This window comes from Odocoileus virginianus, unplaced genomic scaffold (assembly GCF_023699985.2).
Source record: "Odocoileus virginianus isolate 20LAN1187 ecotype Illinois unplaced genomic scaffold, Ovbor_1.2 Unplaced_Contig_2, whole genome shotgun sequence".
Taxonomy (NCBI): Eukaryota; Metazoa; Chordata; class Mammalia; order Artiodactyla; family Cervidae; genus Odocoileus; species Odocoileus virginianus.
The window spans coordinates 3,042,875-3,065,762 of NW_027224319.1; the positions used below are offsets into that span (position 1 = coordinate 3,042,875).

At 44.4% G+C, this 22,888-nt stretch overlaps 1 protein-coding gene across 1 annotated transcript in view; it reads left to right on the forward strand.

The window, feature by feature from the left end:
- Positions 1 to 22,888, forward strand: part of LARS2 (leucyl-tRNA synthetase 2, mitochondrial) — a 258,562-nt gene that overhangs the window by 14,666 nt on the left and 221,008 nt on the right. Inside the window, exon 2 of the mRNA XM_070463340.1 lies at positions 2,318 to 2,531. The gene's annotated coding sequence lies outside the window, so the exon portion shown is untranslated. The remainder of the gene's footprint in view (positions 1 to 2,317; positions 2,532 to 22,888) is intronic.

Below are 22,888 nucleotides of genomic sequence, written 5' to 3' on the forward strand. Positions count from 1 at the left end.
TACCCAAGTTGTTCCAAATAGGCTTAGAGTTTCCCAGTAGCTGAATCAAATAACTGAATCACGTAGTGGGTTTTTGTTTTGTTTTGCTTTGTTTTGTTTGGGGTTTTTTTGGCCATACTACATGGCATTGTGGCATCTTAGTTCCGCAACCATGCCCCCTGCAATGGAAGTGCAAAGTCTTAACCTGCTGGACTGCCAGGGAAGTTCTGGATCAAGTAGTGGTCTGTACATTCATATTTAAATTAATTAAAGCAAAACACAGCTAAAAATCGGTTTTCTCGGTGTCTCTAGCCCCCCAGTTCAAGTTCTCAGAAGCCACGTATGCACTGTCTACTATACTGAACAGCATCGTTCTTGTGAAGTCGCTCAGTCGTGTCCGACTCTTTGCGACCCCATGGACTGTAGCCTACCAGGCTCCTCTGTCCATGGGATTCTCCAGGCAAGAATACTGGAGTGGGTTACCATTTCCTTCTCCAGGGGATCTTCCCAACCCAGGGATCGAACCTGGGTCTCCCGCATTGGAGGCAGACAAAGGGATATGTTAGTAAGTGTCCACCTGTTTAAGTGATGCACAGACTCTCTAACTAGAAGCCTGGAGACCCACCTCGGTTGCTGCTCTGCTTCCAATCAGCTTGTGTGACCTCAGGAGAGTTACTCGACTTCTCTGGACTTCGTTTACTCATTTGTTAGTGAGGGGATGTGTCTCAAATGTTTCTTCAAGCTCTCAAATTATGTATTATTTCTCTTTTCTAAAAGAGAAAAGAATAAGGACTTTATTAAAGCAATAGGCACCAGGGCACACGCATACACAAACATGCATGCACACATTGTCTTCAGAATAATACCTATTATAATTCCAGTCTCCAGCATTTGCTGGAATGCTATGGGCAAGCGCTCACAGGGCACTCTCTTCCTCTCCTCCAGTGCTGAGGGACTTTCTCCAGAATGTCCGGGATAAAGAAACACTGAGACATTGTCTGGGCTCCAAATTACAGGAAATATTGCTAATTTGTTCCTTTGTATACACCACCTTTTAAGGAAGAAAAATCCTATACATGGACAGAATGCTGCATTGGTTTCTGGAATGGTTTTGAGTCACTGGCTTCCTGGAATGGGCTGGGTTCTTTTATATATAAAAGAAAGGGCCATGCCTCTCCCAGACTCCCCTCTTAGGCTGTTTGTATTATGTGCACCTGACTTGTTACTCAGAATGGGGCTTTGGGTTTATTGGGTAGCATAAAAACTTGACTAGTTTTAGCTGTGCTGTGTGCTGTGCTTAGTCGCTCAGTTGTGTGACTCTTTGCAGACCCTGTGGACGCAAGGGCGGGCCCGCCAGGTTCTTCTGTCCATGGGGATTCTCCAGGCAAGAATACTGGAGTGGGTTGCCATGCCCTCCTCCAGGCTTTGTGCATGCTAAGTTGCTTCTGTCATGTCTAGCTCTTTGGGATCCTATGAACTATAGCCCTCCAGACTCCACTATCCATGGGATTCTCCAGACAAGAATACTGGAGAAGGTTGCCATTTCTTCATCTAGTGGATCTTCCCAACCCAGGGATGGAACCTGCATCTCTTAAGTCTCCTGCATTGGCAGGTGGGTTCTTTACCACTAGTGCCACCTGGGAAGACTGCTACAGAGCCTGAAAAGTTGGTCAGGGGATTCAAGTCCAACCAGAGTGACTATTGAGGCTGAAGACTCAGCAATCCATAGAATAATTCAGTTGGACTAGGACTTGCCTTCTGGATGGAGGGCTTGGATCTGCCAGGGGTATAAAACTTTAGGGCTGTTTGGGAAGGTTCCAATTCTGAAAAACAATTTCACCAGACTGGTGACCTTTTACTACTAGAGTCTCGTTTCTTTGGGTCCTGTAAGGTGGGCAAAGTAAGAATAGCCTCCTTACTCCAAAGTGAGAGCTTCTAGTCTTAGGTTTGAATTTGAAGAGAATGATAAGAAGCTGAATGAGAGGAGAAGGCGGGAGGGGGCAGGTGGGACCAAAAGGACACTGAAGAAGATGCTAAAAAGTTGTCAGCCATTTTATGTGACACTGACATCGTACTGGAGCTTATACAGACCAGGAAATACATAAAAAAAACCTGTCACCAAGTTTATGTTCTGCTTAAAGAAAGACAGGCTAAAAAGAAGCAAGAATGTTTGGTTTAGTTTCCTCATTTCTTTAACCAGAGTGAGAACTGGAAGGAAGGTTATAACTCATTTGTCTGTTCATCTTTTCATCCATTGATTGTGGTAGATAGCCTTCAAAGACGGTCACCATCAATCCTTGACCTTCCATCAAGAGCTGTGATTTGTTTTCCCTTCCAGGTGATCCTGGGCTAGCCTGTGACTTGTTCTGGCCAACGGAATGTGCTGGAAGTGCTGCTATGCCCTTGGGAGGCTGTGCTGTGCCATAAACGACTTGGGCTACACTGCTGGCTGATGAGAGGCCACATGGAGAGGGAGAGGCCAGGGGAGGGGCCAGATGTGAGTGAAGCCTTCTGGGACCTTCTGACCCAGCCCAGCCACCCTCTGAATGCAGGTGAGTGAGTGATCCCAGCCAATGCCAGATGGAGTGGGAAAAACAGCCCAGCTTTGAACACTGCCCAACTTCACACCCACAGAGTCATGAGAAGTATAAATTGCTGTGGTTTTAAGCCATTCTGTCTTAGAGTAGTTTGCCATCTGACCTTAGGTAACTGAACTCATGTATTTTTGGCAGCTGTATTTAAGGGGTTTCTTTTTTAGTTTTCTAAAATAGGTTTTCTTGAAGAGATGGGAATATGCAGACGGACATGAGTTTGGGTAAGCTCTGGGAGTTGGTGATGGACAGGGAAGGCTGACGTTCTGCAGTCCATGGGGGTCTCAAAGAGTCAGACATGACTGCACAACTGAACTGAACTGAAAATAGGTTTTTGAACATAAATAAGAGTTGGAATTTGTTAAATGACCTTTTCTGCCTCTATTAAAATAATCATGTGATTACTTTCCTCCTTTAGTCCATTAATCTTTAATTGACTCTGCATTTAGGGAGTTTTTTAGCAGAGGTTTTGCACATCTGTCATTAAATTTATTCCTAAATATCATATTTTTGATGCTTTTATAAATGATACCTTAAAATTTTTTCTTTTAATTTGTTTGTGTCAAATAATATTGATTTTTATATATTAGCACTGTGTTCTGTGAGCTTGTTAAACTCATCTGTTACTTTTAGTAATTTTAAAAGATTCCTTAGGATTTTCTATGTACATAAGCATATTATCTACACACAGAGATAGTTTTACTTCTTCCTGTCCTATATTTATACCTTTTATTTATTTTTTGTGTTTTATTGAACTTGCTGTGACCTCTAGGACCATAGTGAATAGAAGTGTTCAGAATGAACATCCTTGCCTTATTCATATTCTTAGAAGGAAAGGACTCATTCTTTCATCATTAAGTATGATGTTATCTTTAAGTTTTACATAGATGTCTTTTGTCATGTTGGGAAAGTTATCTTCTATTAATAATTTGCTGAAAGTTTTTTATTATGAATGGATGTTGAATTTTGTCAAACACTTTTTCTTCATTAATGAAATGATCATATTTTTACCTTTATTCTGATTTTCAAATCAGTTGAACTTCAATGTGGTTTGCAGCCTCTAACATGGTCCCCAGTTATCCAGGTATAAAAAGACTGTGACTTATATCATGGGTGATTTTCCTCATTCACTTGCTCTGAGGAAAGCCAGCTGCCATGTCGTGAGCCGCTCTGTGGGGCAAGAGGTCCACATGGTGTGGAACTGAGGGAAGCCCTTGGCCTTTAGACAGAGAAGAACTGCGGGCTTCAGTCCAATAGCCCACAAGGAACTGAATCTTACTGAGAACCACAGGAGTGATCTTGAAGCAGGGCCACCCTCGTTTAAGTCTTCAGATGAGACCACTATCCAGACTTACCCCTTGACTACAGCGTCATGAGAGACCCTGTGCCTGAAAACCCAGTTAAATGGCGGCAGGATTCCTCACCCAAAGAAATGGCGAGATAATAAATGTTCATTGCTTTAGTATGCTGAGTTTTGGAAGTGATTTCTTTATGTAGCAATAGATAACTAATATCAATATATATGCTGGTTACCTTTTGAATGTGAAATGTCTTGCATTGTTGCAATAAACGTCACTCTGTCATGAAACATTACCCTAGAAACATTGTTAAATTTGATTTACTATTTTTTGTTGTTGTTGTTAAGGATTTTTGTGTCTGGGTTCATAAGGAATATTGGTCTGCACTTCTTTCTTTGTTTGAAAAGTATTTATTTGTTTGGCTGCACTGAGTCTTAGTTGCAGCATGCAGGTTCTTTCAGTTGCAGCATGCAAGCTCTTAGTTGTGGCGCGTGGAATCTACTTCCCTGACCAGGGATCGAACCCAGGCCCCTGCATTGGGAGCTTGGAGTCTTAGCCACTGGACCATCAGGGAAGTCCCTGTGTTTCTTATGTAATGTGTTTGTCGGGTTTTGGTATTAGAGATATGCTTCTATTTTTTGAAAGAGGTTATGTGAGATTCATATTATCCCTTCCTTAAATTTTTGACAGCATTGACCAATAAGCCTGGCGTGTTCTTGTAGTGAACTTTTTTTTTCTTATTTATGAATTCAATTGTCTTATAGATATGGGACAATTCAGATTTTGTTTCTTCTTAGGTCACTTTTCCTCTTTCTCCAGCTTTAAAGATTGAAAGAAAAAGTATATGGTCTGATTACCAAAAAAAAGGCAATCCTAAGGCTGCTTAGCATAGCAGGTCTGTGCAATGTGAAAGGAGCACCTTGCCTGGAAATGCATTCATAGAGAAGAGTTTACGGGGCCAAGATGGTGGGAAAAGACAGCATGGATGAGACAGTTACGTTGGAGTGGAAGAGTGAAAAAATACGAGAAGCCTTACATGCTAGAGAGTAGAGAATAGGAGACTTTAAAGAGTTTCTGTGGCTTAAATTGGATTCCTTGATATCTCTGAAAAAAACAGACTTTAAGATTAAAATTCTTGTCTACACGAAGCTAAAGAGTGACACCCCTTTGGGACAACAGTATGAACGCTTGGGACAGAGAGGAGGAGGGATAGTCATAGCTTTGTAAGCATCGCTTTTCTGTTACTCTAATGTCACTGAACTTCATTAAAATAATATTACAATTACCATTACTTCATAACAGATTACCCCCAAACTCGATGGCATACATCAACCATTTATTATTATGCTCCTGGGTTCTTTGGGTCAGAAATTTGATCAGTACATAGTAGGAGTGAGTTGTCTCCATGGTGTCTTATAACGCCAGCTCTTTCCAGCTTTTTTTTCTCTACCCTCTATGCCTTCCAAGCCCATTCATCTGAAAGTCCTTTACTTTCCTGAACATGCTCTGTATTTTCTGTTACTGAGGCCTTTCCTCCGTAAATGCTCTTCCCAATACAGAAATCTCTTCTCTTATTTCCTTGCCTGATTAATTCCCCGTCTCTTTAGGGGACCACTTAGATGCCATCTCCTGTGGAAGTCCTTCCCAACCCTTCGCGCCTGCTTTAAGTATCCTTCCTCCAGGCTCTCAGAATTCTCTGTACTTCCCCATCATAAAGCTCATCACACATTATTTATGTCCTGATTCTAATGTCCAACTCCTAAACCACGAGGCTAGCTCCGGAGACAGCCTCTGTGCTGTTCAAGTATTTTCCCGCCCCCTGGCACAGGGCTGAATGTTTCCTTGTTGATTCTATTAATGGGCAAGGCAGGCATTATTATTCCCTTTCTATAGAAGTGCAAATAGCGTGGGGGACAGTAAGAACCAGCCCTAGGCATGGTCAGTTCATGACACAGCTGAGTCTCAGCGCAGGTCACACCACCACCCGACACCCCTGTGTAACCTGGAAACAGGTCTCCTGTAAATTTGCAACAGCCTTTGCAGCTTTGGCCCTTGGTACTCTGCCAGCTGCGTCCACTGTCTTTCCCGCCTGGACATGCCAGGCACCTGGGTCCATGGAGGGAAAAGTCCTCGTTATTAGCTTATTTTCACTCATTCACTCACAAACTGCCCCGCGGGAGATGGTGCTATTGACTTGTCTTGGTAAGACACAGCCAGAGAGATAAAAGTTCTACTCCCATGACTAAGGTTCCTCCACAACTAAAATATTGATCTTAATTAAGAAGTAATGCATACAGAGGACACTGGGAACAGTGACAGTGGGCTACAGAGACAATAAGCTTTTGTGAAAGGAGAAAGTGGAAGTTCCATTTGCTCTCATTGCCAGCTTTTTCTCTTTCCCACTTAAAAGTAGTGGCAAATAGTTTTCTTTTTCTTTTTTCCATTTGGGAAAAAAGTACCCACAAAGTACTTAACTCAAGGGAAAACAAGCCCAATAGCCAGACAACTCGATCACCCTGTCTCTTAGCAGCTGCTCCTAATGGGTGTGGAATCAATACCATTGAACCCCAGTCTTTCCAGGGCAGACACTTCCAGATGCGCGGGACTCAGGCAGGAGAGGCCAGGAGGTGAGGCAGGGCTGGACCAGCCAGAGCTGGGCCTGCAAGATGGTAACCAAGCAACAAGCCCACTCTCTGAACCAGGGCAACCACTATGGCTGGATGGTGAGCAGAAGTCAAGACTGCAGTATCTCAAGGCAGAGTCAGAGAGGCCCCGAGGCAGAGAGCTCAGGAGCTCAGTAAACTGGAGGACAGAGCACCTGGGCACCAGAGGTAAGAAAGCCTGACAGTCACGGCAATTTCTGTGATGATGATGACAACAATGAAAGAAGCTTGATACAGAAGCCAGAGCCTAGCCCACAGGGGAGCTTCCCATATACTTCCTTTTAAAGATGAGCTCATTCTGATACTCAATAAAACACACCGGAACACTTAACAAAAGAGCTACACAGCTGGCCATTAAGCATATGATAAAAGTCTCCAATGTTTTAGACATCAAGGAAATAACAGTTGAAACCACGATGAAAAACTTTGCTTAGTCGCTAAGTCACATCCAACTCTTTGTGACCCCTTGGACTGTAGCCCACCAGGCTCCTCTGTCCATGGGATTTCCCAGGCAAGAATACTGGAGAGGGTTGCCATTTCCTCCTCCAGGGGATCTTCCCGACCCAGGGATCAAACCCATGTTTCCTGCATTGGCAGGTGGGTTCTTTACCACTCAGCCAACAGGGAAGCCCACGAGGAATTCATACAGGGAGTCAAAAGAGAAAGAAAAGGCTTTTGGGCTTACAGTAGCTGGAACATTAATGGAACAGGCTGAGATTTCAACAATATAATTTGCCTCCTCTTCCTGCTTTGTAATTTATCCAGGTCATTGCAACAGTGTTCTCTGTTAATTCTGATATGCTGCTTCTTAATTGTAAGCTCACAGCCCTAAGTCCTATATTTCTTATTGCCTTGAAAAACCATTCCACCCCATTAGGATGGCCAACCTCCGAATGAGACCACCTCTTGGTGAGGAAGTGGAACAGTGAAGGTGGGAATGCAAAATGGTATAATGACTTTGGAAACTTGTTTGACACGTTCTTCTAAAGTTAAACATATATAACACCTACCCTGTGACTCCATAGTTCCATTCTTACCCGAGAAAATGAAAACATACAGCCACAAATTGATTTGGATGTGAATGTTCGTAAGCAACTTTATAAATATCCTTAAGCTGAAAACAACCCAGATGACCATCAAGTTGAAAATGGATGAATAAATTTTCCATGAAGTGAAATACAGTCAGTAATTTAAAAGGATGGACTAATAGTATATACTTTATGATGAATGACGCTCACAGGCATTATGCTGAGCCGGAGTCCACAGTCATTTCTATGCAATTCTCCAACAGCCAAAAACTAATCTATGGTGAGAGGATGCAGAATGAAGCTGAGGGTGGAGAAGGTGACTGGGTGGAACATGAGGGAACTTGCCAGATGATGAAAATGTTCTATATCTGGCTTGCGGTGATGGTTTCAAGGATGTAGACAATTGTCAAAACCTATCAAATGGAACACCTAAGCTCATTGCTCCTTGCTGTGTGCTAATTATATCTTAATTTAAAAAAAATAAGCCATAGGCAAATTGGAATCTTTAAGTCTAGAATGACCAACATAAAGTGCACGTGCCGTTGCTCTGATTCTGCTCCCATGGCAGACAGGATGAATTGATTCAGCATTCTGTGCCCTTGAACTTCAGTGAGGCTTCAGAATATGTCACAGTGTAGCTCTTCAAGCAATCACTGTCAGTCCACGCATCTGTTAGAGGTCAAAGCCAATACAACTCATTCCTGCTACTGTGACCTCAGCATAACTTCTCTCATTTTGGTAAGACCTGGGGAAATTTGAGTTTTCTGTAAAAATAATACCCCCATTTCAGAAAAGTTTTAAAATAACTCAAAAGTCCCACTTTCTTAATACCATCACTAATACCATTGAAGTTTTTAAAAAATTAATTAATTAATTTTATTTTTGGTTGCACTGGGTCTTCGTTACCGTGCCTGGACTTTCTCTAGTTGCAGCAAGCAGGGGCTATTCATCGTTATGGTGCATGGGCTTCTCTTGTTGTGGAGCACAGGCTCTTGGGGCACAGGCTTCAGGAGTTGCAGCACACAGACTCAGTAGTTGTGGCCCATGGGCTTAGCTGCTCCGCGGCATGTGGGATCTTCCCAGACCAGGGATTGAACCTGTGTCCCCTGCATTGGCAGGCAGATTCCTATCCACTGTACCACTATGGGAGTCCTACCATTGAAGTTTATTTTCTTCTGTTCTGTTATTCTAGGTAGTCATATTTAACACATGAAGGTCCTGTTTCTCACTCTTCTAAGCATTTTTCTAGGTTACCTGATAGTGTTCATCTCTTCTTTTTATTTTTTAAATGGTGGCATAATTCTCTGAGAAACTGCACTGTCATTTGCTCCCTTGCCGCTGTGGTGACAACCCCCTCTTGTCTGTTTTCCCTTGTTCTAGAAGTATAGCTTTGTTGGGTTTATAAATCTAGTTGACAGTTATTTCTATCAGCAGTTTGAAAATTTGACCCCACTATCTTCTAGCTTCCATATTTGAGAAGTCAGATGTTGACCTTTATATTGTTGTGGAAATCTATCTTTCCTTTCAGACTTCTTTTAAGATCTTGTTTTTGTCTTTGGCGTTCTGTCTTTTTCACTATGATGTGTCTTGGACATGGCCTTTTTATGGTTTATTCTGTTTAGGAATTTGACTTCCACTGATAGCTCAGTTGGTAAAGAATCCACCTGCAATGCAGGAGACCCTCCATTTGATTCCTGGGTGGAGAAGATCTGCTGGAGAAGGGAGAGGCTACCCATTTCAGTGTTCTTGGGCTTTCCTTGTGGCTCAGCTGGTAAAGAATCTGCCTGCAATGCGGGAGACCTGGGTTTGATCCCTGAGTCGGGAAGATCCCCTGAAGAAGGGAAAGGCTACCCACTCCAGTATCCTGGCCTGGAGTCCATGGGGTCCCAAAGAGTTGGACACAACTGAGTGACTTTCACTTTTCTAAATATGAGGATTCATATCTTCACTGGATTCCGCAAAAATTCTCAGCTACTATTTCTTTAATTATTGCCTCTCCTCCATTCTTTCTATTATCTACTTTTCTAACCCGGATTAAATGTATGTTGAACTTTTATCACTCCATTCTATAATTTTCTTAACCAGAGTTTTCCATCCTCTCTGAGCTGTTTTCTGTGTAAATTCTTCAGATTTATATTTGAGTTCACTGATTCTTTTTTTCAGATGTGTCTGTTTTGCTTTTCAAATCTTTCATGGATATTTTCATTTCTATTGTAGTCTTCATTTTTAGAAGAAGTCTTATTTGGTTCTTTTATAGTACATTTGCTGCTCATTTGTATAGTTTCTTGCTTTTAAAAAATTCTGTTACTTACATGATCATATTAAAATATTTTCAATTCGAGATTTCTAATATCTAATCTTTATGAGTAACATTTTTCCCCTGCCAAGTCTTACTCATTACGATGGCTTGTTATTGGGGACATTTTCTGGTTTTATATTGTGAGCTCATATATGATGGAACTTTGCCTGTAGGAGTTTTACGAGACCTGGGTTGGAGATACATGCTTGCTTCTGTCAGGAGTTTTAGGCACTAAAGACCTGGGTCCCTCTAAATTAAATTCTTACCTTGGGATTTTTTGGTGTATATCAATGTCCAAATCTGTATGAGTGTTGGCCAGTGGCCTTGAAATCTCAGGGGAAGCCTTTTCTCCTCCAGCAGAACTGGTCCTAGGTCCCTGTTTCTTGCAGTCAGCCTCTGATAGGCAGAATGTCTTCTATGTCACCTCGTTTTCAGAGTGTGACTGTGTGTGTGTGTGTGAGAGAGAGAGAGAGAGAGAGAGAGAGAGTGTGTTTATTGTGTTAAGATACTTTGTTGCAGAATGCTCAAATTGTTTGCTTTCTCTTTGTTGGCTTGTCCTTGTTCATAATATCTATTCTCTTCTTTCTAATTGCATTAATATCTTTGTATTTTTCCTTTGCATTGTCATGATTATTATAAGTTCTTTTATGATGGCAATTTGATCTTGAGCCTTCTATTTCTTACAGTTGTAATATTTTAATTAACTCTTTTATGGTATTTTTTTGTCCTAGATTTGTTTTCTTAATTCTGAAAGATCTAGTTTAACTCTAGTCTATTGATCTTGTCAACTCACCTTTCAGTTCTTGTGCCATTGAATTCATCAGTTCATGAGAAGAAGCACTCATGTTCTGTTTTTTGAGTTGTGTTTTCTTTCCTTTCTTTAAGTTTAGATTCTCTCTGGAGTTTTCTTCTTCTTTTTGACTGCACTGCACAGCATGTGGCATCTTAGTTCCTGACCAGGAATGGAACCCACAGCCCCGGCATTGGAAATTTGGAGTCTTAACCCCTAGACCACCAGGGAAATCACCCAAGTTGTGCTTTCTTTTAGAATATGTTCTTCAACTTATCTTTGGCATACTTTGTCCTTTTTTATTTCTGTTTATCGGTGTCTATTTTCATAGCTTGAATGTGGACAGCCATATACACACAGAATATATTCTGTGGGAAATTTCCCCCAAGTATTGCATCTTCCATCTGCCTTTCTGTAACCCGAGAGCATGGGGTAGGGGTGTTCTCCTAACTCAGTGTGGAGTCCTGAAGCCCCTGCTTCCATCTGAGAAAGAGCCTCCCTTCTCCTCTCGGTGGCTGCTTCTACTACTCTTACTCTCCCTCCCACCCCCCACCCAAACAGAAGAGGAAAAGAAAATGTCACATTCTCTCCAGAATAGGCCTATAAATAGAAATCTCAGGATCCTGTTGACTCACCAGCGCTACATGTAGGTGGTAGGCTGCACTCCATCATATTCCGAGTTATTTTTTACCCTTTGTCACCACTTCTTGAATTCTTATGTCATTAGATTATGCCCTTGTCTGGCTCCTACTGGTAAAATTTTCTGGTTTGTTTAGGATAGCTCAGTTAGTAAAGAATCTGCCTGCAATGAAGGAGACCCTGGTTCGGTTCCTGCATCGGGAAGATCCCCTGGAGAAGGGAAAGGCTACCCGCTCCAGTATTCTGGCCTGGAGGAATTTCATGGACCATATAGTCCATGGGGTCGCAAAGAGTCAGACACGACTGAGCGACTTTCACTGTCTTTACTTTCTTTCTTTCTTTTTTTTTTTCTTAATGTTTTTGTCGTCTCCCTAGGAGATGAAAGCCTCAGTGATCCTATTTCACTTTGTCAGATCAGGTCAGTTTCATCTGTTTTCTATCTTTCACGATTCTCTCAAACTTCCAGCTGTAATAATGACAGACATGATTGTCTTCCAGCACTTTTATAGTTTCATTCCTTAGACATACATACCCAGTCACACAGACACACACAGTCATACATATTCTGCTTGGGGAGCTGCCGTGTATAAGGACGTGTGAGGTTCCCTTTTACTTAGGGCGGCTCACCAGTTTTTTTTCATATAGGCTTTTCTGTGCCAACTTGAGAATGGCTTCCCTTGAACTAAGGCAGTACTCTTAAGCAGTTGCTATACTTCTCTGCTCCACAGTTGGCTAATGTCACCTATAAGAGTTAGGTTCATCAGAGCTTCTCAGACAGGGAAATGTCAGTTATCAGTGTTGGAGCATGATGAGGACATTTCTCTGGGGAAAGAAGCCTCCAGTTTTCATCACACAACCTCTGTATGCCTCTGTTCCATCATCTGTAAAATGAGGATTATGATAATGGAACCCACCACAGAGGGTCATCATGATCTGTGGTCCCCGAATGTTTTTGGCACCAGGGAGTGGTTTGGTGGAAGACAGTTTTTCCACGGACGGGAGTGAGGGTGGGAGGAGGATGGTTCAGGTGGAATGCACGTGATGGGGAGCAATGGGGAACAGCAGCTGAAGCTCCTCTCTCTCGCCTGTCACTCACCTCCTGCTGGGTCTTCTGTGACCTGGAACTTGGGGACCCCTGATTATGTGGATTAAACAATGGAATTCTTATTTAATCTTATTTACTTAAGTAAAGCACTTGGCGTCAGCCCTAGAATGTAATGAGTACTATTATTCTTCTCAAAGGAGCCCATGTGTCCCCAATTTTAATAACTACTGAAATAGATTTTCCTTCTGGTTTTCTACTGATGTGTAATAAAATGCTCTAAAATCTAGTAGCTTCAAGAACAATTTCTTGTCATTTGCCATTTTGTGGGTTGATTTGGACTCAGCTGAGAAGTTCCCACGTGGGGGTCTAATGCAGTTGCCTTCAGACATTGGCTGGAGTCATCAGAAGGCTCGACTGGGCTGGCCATGGAGACGGCTCACTCTCACAGCTGATAGTTGATCCTAGCGGGTGGCTGAGAGCTCAGCTGGTAGCAGGCAGAGTGCCTCCGCTGGCTTCTCTGTGGGACTTGGGGGCTTTGCACAGCATGGGAGCCGGGTCCTAAGGGCAAGTATCCCAGAAGTAAACTACCCAAGAGACCCAGTCATGGAAGCCTCAAGCCTCCTTGTGATCTTTTTTAAAAAATATTTTGTTTATTTATCGATTTGGTTGATTTTGTTTATTTATTGATTGGTTTGGTGCTGGGTCTTAGTTGCAGCCTATAGGATCTTCCATCTACATGCAATATGCCAATATTTTAGTTGCAGCTGTGGGGTCTTTTTTTTTTTTTTTTTTTTTAAGCTGTGGCGTGTGGGATCTAGTTCCCTGACCAGAGATCAAAGCTAGGCGCCCTGCGCTGGGAGGGCAGTCTTAGTGCCTGGACCTTCAGGGAAGTCTCAAGGCTCTGTATGGTCTAAGAGAGTGAGTACTGGCAGATGTGAGCTCTGAGAGGCTTGGTTCACTTGTCAGGGGGTAGGGGGGAACATTTTGGAGGAACTAGCTGCCACAGTTAAAGTTCTCTTCCATCTCTAATATTCCACAGTTACATAGTCATAAACTGTTCTCTTTTCTCATTTCATCCTCATACCCAATCTTTTGAACTTCCATTTTAAAGATGAGGAGACCGTCACAGACAGGGTGAGTAACAGTAAGATTCTGCACTCCCAGTGCAGGGGTCCTTGACTCCAGGTCCAATTTTCTTTCCCCTTGTGTGTTAGTCGCTCAGTAGTGTCTGACTCTGCGACCCTATGAACTGTAGCCCGCCAGGCTCCACTGTCCATGGAATTCTCCAGGCAAGAATACTGGAGTGGGTAGCCATTCCCTTCTCCAGAGGATCTTCCCAACCCAGGGATCAAACCCATGTCTCCTGCATTGCAGGCACATTCTTTATTGTCTGAGCCAGCAGGGAAGACCTAATGACTTGTGAATGCGAACTAGAGTGCCGCCATGTATTGAAGCCCTGCCACATTCCTAGCATGAGGCTGGGTACCCAGAAGAGGCTGAACGTGTGCTTGCTAGTGAAGTAAGGGACTTCTCTTTGAGATTTCACCAAAAGAAAGGATGACTCAAGTGTGTTTCCCTGAGGTGGTTCACAGGACTTGAGAAATGCAAACTCATTTTCCTTTACTGACTATATGCAAGACAAGCAAAAATCTCTTCTTGAACAGCAGTCTTGGGGAAGAGAAGTGTAAACCAAAGCACTCTGGAGCCGCAGACCTGGGTGGGCGTCCACGCTGTGCTGGGACGCCTTGTATCTCTGTGTGGTCACAGAGGAGGATCTTGACAGTTGAGCAGGCCCAGAATTAATCTTTTCCACCATCAAAATATAGATCAGCTCAATCCGTCCTGTCTGGACCTGTAGCTGCCCACACGGAAACAGGCAGCGTCAATTTAACACCCCTAAAATATACGCTTCCTCAGAGGAACTAGGGACAGTGAAGTGACATGGTGATTGAAGGTATGTCTGGAAAGCATTTTGCTCTGACAGCTTTCCTCCCCGAGGGCTCCATGCAAGTTTGCCCGGCCTTCCTGCCCAGGATGGAGAAGAAATACCAGAGGCTCTGCGGGTCCTCTTTTTTCTGCCTAACAACTGCTGTTCTGCCCAGCACTTCACGGTGTATCAGCTCTCTCACATGCTACTCCCCGGAGACCTTATGAGCTGGGCTTTACAGGAAAGGAAAAGCAAGCGGAAAGAAAGAGGGTAACTGGCTCAAGGAAATGTACAGGCAGACCTCGTTTTATTGTAGTTCACTTTACTGCACTTCAAAGATAATGCATTTGATTTTTGGAGGGGGAATTGGTTTTATTTTTACAATTGACATTTATGGCAACCCTGTGTTGAGCAAGCCTATCAACGTTGTTTTCCCAGTGGCATTTGCTAACTTCATGTTTCTTGGTCTCATTTTGGTAATTCTCACAACATTTCAAACTTTTTCAGCATGGTTTTATTTGTTAAACTGATCTGTGATTAGCAGTGTTTATGTTACCACTGTTGCTTTGAAAGGCTCATATGATGGTTAAAAATTTTTAGCAATAAAATATTATTTAATTAAGGTATCTACGTTGTTTTTTAGACAGTGCTATTGGAGACTTGATAGACCACAGTATAATGTAAACATAACTTCCCTGTGCCCTGGGAAACCAAAACATTTTTGTGACTGCTTTATTGTGATACTCGCTTTACTGCTGTGGTCTGGAATACAACCCATAATATCTCCAAGGTCTGCCTGGAGTTAGTGAAGATCACAGCCAGAACCTGAATGAGTGTCTCTGGACCTTAACGCCAGCCCCTTCAGTTCCCCTGCAGCCCCCACTGTCCCACGATTACATGGGGAGCCTCCCCTGCCTCCGTGCCTCTTGGGGACCCCACCGATCCTCAGCCTTCCCCTCCTGCCTTCCCTGGAGCCACTGGGAGAGCAGGACCATCCCCACCAGCTGGCTGTGGCTCCTGGGCTTCAGCTGCGTATGTCGCACAGCTCAAGTTGCAACCATGAAACTTTCATTTTTTTCTTTCCAACCTTACATCCTTCAGAAACAGCCCCAGCTGAATATAATAAGGATGCCCTTTGGCACATCTTGCCAATCTTGCGAGTGATTCATAGCGCTCACTCGAGGTGCCCAGGGACACGGGAGCTGCCATGTAGTGAAATTACTGGCTGTGCTAGAAGGCGGCACAGATGGCTCTTAATGAGCTTGCCCTGCTCCTCTGGAGCCGTGCGGTGCTGTAGATGAGGAGAGCCTGGCAGGCCCGGGGTTATGCTGGGCTTCCTCTAGGCCTTCCAGTCTGCTTACCAGCCCAGTGGAGTTCCCAGAGCCTGCCCACAAGCCCACAGCATGGGCCAGGCAGAGCCACGAGGAGCCGGCCCTGTTCCTTGTGGAGTCTCCCTCCTCTGACAGCCCCAGAGGCACGGCCTTTGGTTGGGTTCCCCAGAAACAGAGCCTGAGACAGGGGTTTACTGGGAGACTGCTCCCAGGTAAACCTATAGGGGAGTGAGGGAATCGGGATGGAGCAGGGAAAAGGCTGGGGAAACATGTAGGCTGAACTAGGGCCCAGGTTGGCCTGATCCTGTGGGGGAGCTCAGAGGCATGAATCTTTCCATCTGGAGTTCAGGCCTTTGGCCCTTGGACACCCAGTCCAGTCCCTGCTGGCTGCTGGCTGCTTCTGCAGGAGGGCAGAACCTCCAGGCTCTTCTGGGTCAGATGGCTCCCTTCATTGAGGATGATTCTCTGGAGGAGGCAACAGCCGTAAAATGGTTGCCCCCAGTTGCAGCAGCTGGGGGCTGGGTGCACTGGTCAGGAGAGGAGTTTGGTGGCAGGACGTCAACTGTACCCACTCCAGGTGCAATTTCTCACCTGTTGGGAAAATCAAAATGACCGAGCATCTGAAGGTGAGTCACTTGCTGATAGCAAGATGTTATTTTCAGTTGTTCCAAGGGTGCCTGTGTGCGTGCTCAGTCATATCCAACTCTTTACGACCTCATAAACTTAGCCTGCCAGGCTCCTTCCTCTGTCCATGGGATTTCCCAGGCAAGAATACTGGAGTGAGCTGCCATTTCCTTCTCCAGGGGATCTCCCTGACCCGGGGATGGAACCCACGTTTCTTGTGACTCTTGGTAAGCAGATTCTCTACCACTTGGCCACCTGGGAAGCCTGTCCCAAGGGTAGGAGGAGGCCAAATGCAGCATCAACTCATTTATCCTTCATCTTGCATTACATCTGATTTTCCATGCACAGGACAATCCCTGTGATTAGGGAAGAAGTAAAAGCATAAACACCACTGACTCATTACTGACTCCCTTAAAGATTCTAACCTCCTATAAGACCAGTGAATGCCATAGTTTTTCATCTCACTCCCTCTGTTCTTTCATTCTGAAAAAAATTGCTGCTGCGATGCATGTGGTGTGGAATACTGCAGTGATAGAGTAATGCATTCACTAAGTCTGCAGATGTTGTTGCTGGAAGAAATATGGCAGCCATGCGAGGTGAATTCAAACATGGAGTGGGCCCATACTACCTGAGGACAAACCATTGCCCCCTCCCAGATTATAAGGACTATAAACAACCTGCCCCTTGGGTACTTGAAGTAAGTACCATGTCAGATGCCAGATGTGCGGCAATGGTCTTTGCTGCTGGCAACTGGGGACACAGGAGGGCCAGAACCAGATCATCTTTGCGGGGTGGGGGGATGTCCCTTATTGTTTATAACTTGGGGATGCAAGAGGAACTCTAGGGGTTCCCTCCTTCTTACTACATTTGCCTTTAATCCAAGGTCAGAGAGTCAGGGTGGGGATTCTTCCTCTTGCTGACCTGGGAAATGAGCCGTTATGTGCTAGGATATAACTGTGTAAGATATCAGGGGGCTGACTATGGTGGACTGGTTCTTTTAGGTACCATCATGGAGTCCTGGGTGCCTCAGAGCAAATGTCTGATTCTCCTCCTCAGAGCAGATGTTCTGATGAGCTCCCTGTCCCCAGAAGATAGTTACCCTGAGAAATGGCCATGGATCCCTTTGGGAAAGTGGTGATGGCAGAGAGTAAGGGCAGCCTGGAGACACTTGGGTTTCCCTGTTAAAACAGCTTCCCTAGGTGACACTATTACAGGACTCTGGCAAGGTGGGAAGAGCCTCTTCAAACCAGGGATGAAGAGCCATTTTCTGGCAAGAGGATTTGTGGGACTTTGTACCTAGAAGAGACCAGTTTATCCCAGGCTAAATATAAGATGTCATGTGCATACTTGTGATGTTATCACATTATCTAGAAATTCTGGTCTTCTGAATAACTCGGATCTGGCAACTGCCCTGGTGGCTGTAGTTAAGCTCCACTTGGCCAAACTAGAGGTTCAGGGGTATAAGGTCATGTAGCACCATAGTTAGCTGCCAACCTATTTTAGTCCTAACGACTCCATGAACACCTGGCTAGGGCTAAAAGCTCTAAAACTGGTCAGACTATTCTGAGTGCTACCCCAGCCTGTCTGCTGATTGCTGTGACCCCAAGCACCTTCTGGAAGCTGGTGCCACCTCTTGGCCTCAGCCACCTCCGTATCCCTTCACCTACCACTGACATCAGGCTGTTTTAGCACAGTCTCTCCCGCAAGCACATCTAAACTGCAGGCAAGAGTACAACACCACTTTTCAAGGATTCCCCTTCTTTCCTTATTCAGGTAATTCTCAAGACTTTGGCAAAGAGTGTCTTCAGGGTACTCCCAGGGATGTGGTTAGGGAATGAGTGACCGAATCTAGTATAATGATTCCAGTCCGAGATGTATAAAGATGCATCTTTCTTCTATATAAGAGCTTCATAACCTTGAGTATGCATTTTAATCATCTGAGAAGCTTTGACGAAATACTGGTGCCCAGGCCCCATCCACAGATATTCTGATTTAATGGGTCTGGAGTATGACCCTAGCATCAGTATTGTTATAAAGCCCCTTAGATAATTCTAACGTGCAACCATGCTTGAGAGCTGCTGTTCTACATCAGGCCATGGAATTTCTAGAACTCTGTTTCATGTTGGCTGCCACTGAATTCAGGATTAAGTCCACCAGTCAATTAGAAAGAATAATTAGAATAGTAATCACTATTCTAATAGTGACAATCTTGAGCAGTATACTGTTTGATATAGTCTTTTAAACAAGGGCTCTCCAGCATTTCTTGCCTGATGAATTCCACGGACAGTGAGCCTGGCAGGCTACAGCTCATGGGGTCACAAAGAGTTGGACATGACTGAGCGACTGCACTTTCACTTTTCTTTGGTTGGAGCTCTCCAGTTGACAGATGCAGCTCTGTCTACACTATGTCCCTCCTTCTCTGGCCCAGCATCTTCAGAATCAATCCTCTCACTTGCCTCCATGCTTATTTCTGGCACAAATTAGCCGTTCTTATACATCTTTGTTTACACATGCTTTTTCTTCCTGGGTTTAACTTTATATCTGGCCTCCTATGACCGTTGGGTTCTGACGTCTTCTGATAGAGTGAGTGGTGTTGGCCAGCAGTGAGGGGATCTTGGCGGGATTTAGAGGTACCCAGCCAAGTAGCTTCTGTGGTGAGGCATTCCAGGTTCTCGAGCAGTCAGGGATGGAAGGATTTACTGTTCGGACAGAAGCATCTGGGGCAGCCAGTTGACCCCTCTGGCTTTGAATTCCTCATGTTCTTCATACCATTTGATGGCAGGCCCATTAGATTCCTCTGAGCTTTGCCTTCAATATGCTCTTCAAGGTGCCCCAGGAAACACTGTTTTCAAGACTCACCCCTTGGACTGTTCAGTCCCCTTCCTTATTGCCAACTGGCTCTTCACTGCCATCCCTTCCAACTGGGTCAGATAACCAATCCCTCATGCCTACCCAGGGTCTGTAGCTGGCAACAACTTCTAGTCCCAGTTTCTGGATAAGCCTGGTGTCTGATGGCGAGACTGACTCCAAGTAGGAAAAGCGTTTGTTAAAAACACATTACCAGGTGGCTCAGTGGTAAAGACTCCAGCTGCCTGAGCAGGAGACACGGGTTCAATCCTTGATCCAGGAGGATCCCACATGCTGCGGAACAACTAAGCTCATGTGCCACAACTATTGAGCCTGTGCTTCAGAGCCTGGGAGCCACAAACTGCCGAGCCCACACGCCAGAACTACTGAAGCCCTCTCGCCCATGCCCCACAACAAGAGAAGCCTCCCCAATGAGAAGCCCATGCACTGAGAGCGGCCCCTTCAGAGAGCGGCCCCTGCGCTAAAACTAGAGAAAAGCCCGAGCAGCAATGAAGAATCAGTGCAGCCAAAAATAATAAATAAATAAATAAAATTATTTTTAAAACCCACATTACCATAGCTCATAGAAGCGCTGGGAGGGTGGAGAATCAAGCTTACAGCTAAGCTCTCAGAATCACACTGCAGGGCTGACTTGATGAGCTCATCTCTGCCTCTGGAGCCAGAGGAGCCCTCCCCTATTCCGCTCTACTGCTGTGAGGCTGACTTCTCCCCAGGAAGTGACCTTGTCCCAGGTGCTGACCCCGAAAGCTAGATGCCTCTGCCACCACCCTGCAGAAGGTTCTAGGTAGAGTGTCCTTTGCTGAGTTACGATATCTGAAATCGTATCTCAGACATATAGATGAGTCTGAGTAGACATGTAGGTCGTGTGCCTGTGTCCCAGCAGCTGAGGAGCTGGGGAACTGATTTCTCTGGGTTCTGTTCTCCAATTCCTTTATCTTAAGGAATTGGTTTCTGTGATTGTGGGGCTGGTGATTCTGAAGCCCTCAGGGCACCCAGCAGGCCGGAAGCTTTCAGGCAGGAGCTGATGAGCAGTCTTGAGGTGGGAGTGTTTCTTCCTCAGGGAAACTTGTTTTGCTCTTAAGGCCTTTCAACTGATCCGATGAGGCTTCCCCACATGATCAATGATAATTTCCTTCACTTGGCGTCAGCTGATTGTTGAGGTTAGCCACAGCAACACCCACATTACTGTTGGATTGAATAACTGGGCACTATAGGCAGCTCCCCAGGTGGCTCAGTGGTGGAGAAGCCGCCTGCCAGTGCAGGAGACGCAGGAGACTTGGGTTTGATTCCTGGGTTGGGAAGATCCCCTGGAGAAGGAAATGGCAACCCACTCCATTCTTGCCTGGAAAATCCCATAGACAGAGGAGCCTGGTGGGCTATATGGGAGTTGGACACGACTGAGCAACAGAGCAAGCCCTGCACACACATAGGCTGGTACCCAAATTGACATATAGAAATACCCAGCAAAGGATGGTTATTTCCTCGAGTTAGAGATGGTGTTTAAAAGGTACTGGGAAACCAGAAAACATGGGAAATATTTATGTTGCACCCCCAAACTCACCACTTATGATGAGATGATGATGGAACTTCCCTGTGGTCCAGTGGTTAAGACTCCATGCTGCCAGTGCAGGGGGCCTGGGTTCGATCCCTGGTTGGGGAACTAAGATCACACATGCTGCAGGGCAAATAAGCCCACACACTGCAACACAGACCCAGGGCAGACACACAAAAGGAAGAAATCCATGCGATGACCAAAGAGAAGGATCAAGGATCAAGAAGTCAATGGGGGTGACCAAAGAGGAGAAGCAGCAGCAAAGAGCATCTTGCTACTCTCCTTGTCAAAGAGGAGACACTGTCACAGAGAACTGGCTTTCAGTTTTATGAGCTCTTTCACAAGCTTGCAAACACCCTGGTCCCCAGGTCTGAGGGAGCCCTGGTAGGCCAAGAGTTGACAAAGCATCGTGTCCCCCACTGAGGAAACTCCAGGCAGAACTTCAGCGCATGGATGATTTTGTGAACTCTGAAATTACACTTATGTTTCAAGTCCCCCGAAATCTATTTCATCACTCTAAACATAATCCCACAACAACCCAGATCATCAGGATGGGGAAGGAGAAATGATGGTTCAGTAGAAGAGGATTTGTTAAAGAATACTCTTTTTACTGCAAAAAAAAAAAAAAAAGTCAGCTTTTTGAAGAGAGGATGGGCAGTGGCCAGCTCACTGGTACCCAGTACTAGCCCTTGAAGTTCGGCCCAAGCCTGTGCTGACTGCCTGTGAGGAGAACCCCACTGCTCTCTCCCAGCAGCTTACTGGAGCGGGGATTTAAAACATGGTCCTGAGAAGTACCTGGAGGGGAATGAGCATTCAGAAAATGGAGGAAGAGTTCCGGTGCAATCGCTTAAGTTATAAAACATCTGCGTCGCAGTTTTGTCACTGGCAAAATGGGGAAATACAAGGATCTACCTCACAGAGCAAGGTTTCAGAGTGCGGTTGTAAAATTTTATGTTGCTTTGACTCTTTCCTTGCCTCATTTCCTTTTTTATTTTATTTCCTTTTTTATTTTATGTGACCAGTACTACGATTGAGCACAAACTGTTCTCAATTTGGCAGGAAGGACAGTCACTTCCAGATTCTTCAAGGATTTGGATAGTCTGGACTTGATCAAATACCTGGCTGAACACGAGACAAAATAACGAAAAGGGTTTCTTAGCTGAGGTCCTCTGGAAAGCACAGCCTGAAGCAAACACTAAACCATTGGCATTAATGGGTTTTTTTGTTTGTTTGTTTTCTTTTCCGTGAGTAGCTTTTAATTAAAGTATAGTTGATTTACAATGTTGTGTTAATTTCTGTTGTACAGCAAAGTGATTCAGTTATACATATGTATACATACATTTTTTTCATATTCTTTTCCATTATGGTTTATCATAGGATATTGAATATGGTTCTCTGTGTTGTAGAGCAGGACCTTGTTATTTGTCCATTCCACATATGAAAGCTTACATCTGCCAATCCCAGCCGCTCTCCCGCTCCATCCTCCACCCAGGAGGATGGAGGATGGAGGATCCTCCACTCCATCTCTCCCAGTCTGCAACCACCAGTCTGTTCTCTATGTCCATGATTCTTTTTATCTTTCATAGACAGGTTCATTTGTGTCATATTTTAGACTGCACATGGAAGTAATAGCATATGGTGTTTGCCTTTCTCTTTCTGACTCCCCTCACTTAAAGTATGATAATCTCTAGTTGCATCCATGTTGCTGCAAATGGCATTATTTCATTCTTTTTTATGACTGAGTAGTATTCCATTGTATATATGTACCACATCTTCTTTATCCATTCATCTGTCGATGGACATTTAGGTTGTTTCCATGTCTTGGCTATTGTGAATAGTGCTGCTATGACACATAGGGGTGCATGTATCTTTTTGAATTATAGTTTTGTCTGGGATATATGCCCAGGAGTGGGATTGCTGGATCATATGGTAATTCTATTTTTAGTTTTTTGAGGACTGCCATACTATTTTCCATAGTGGCTGCAACTTACATTCCCAACAGTGTGGGAGGGTTCCCTTTTCTCTGCACCTTCCCCAGTATTTGTTATCTGTAGACTTTTTAACACTGGCCATTTTGACTGGTATGAGATTGTACCTCACTATAGTTTTGATTTGCTTTTCTCTAATAACTAGCAATGTTGAGCATCTTTTCATGTATCTATTGGGCATCTTTGGAGAAATGTCTATTTAGGCTGCATGTAAATCAATGAATTTAGAACACATCCTCTCACCACATAGAAAAATAAATTCCAAA